Below are 211 nucleotides of genomic sequence, written 5' to 3' on the forward strand. Positions count from 1 at the left end.
TCACCAGAAAAGAAGTGCAAGGGCAGAAAGAAAACTAAATGAACGAGTTAAAAGCACATGCAAAAGGGATACTCACTTGGTTCAAAAGTTAAGCGGAGGCCCCGTCCGCCATGCAGGTGTGTGTGTGCAGTTGCAGTTTCATTGCAAGTGGTGAAGTTAAAAGTAAAAAAAAAGAAAAGAAAAACGCCAGACTAATAAAAATGAAGAGGAC

At 40.8% G+C, this 211-nt stretch overlaps 1 protein-coding gene across 1 annotated transcript in view; it reads right to left on the reverse strand.

Moving 5' to 3' along the window:
* The window catches only part of LOC119588969 (serine/threonine-protein phosphatase 6 regulatory ankyrin repeat subunit B-like), a gene marked incomplete in the record, with an annotated part of 103883 nt that overhangs the window by 14900 nt on the left and 88772 nt on the right, over window positions 1-211 (reverse strand).

The sequence above is a fragment of the Penaeus monodon genome, chromosome 24 (genome assembly GCF_015228065.2).
Source record: "Penaeus monodon isolate SGIC_2016 chromosome 24, NSTDA_Pmon_1, whole genome shotgun sequence".
NCBI classification, from domain to species: Eukaryota; Metazoa; Arthropoda; class Malacostraca; order Decapoda; family Penaeidae; genus Penaeus; species Penaeus monodon.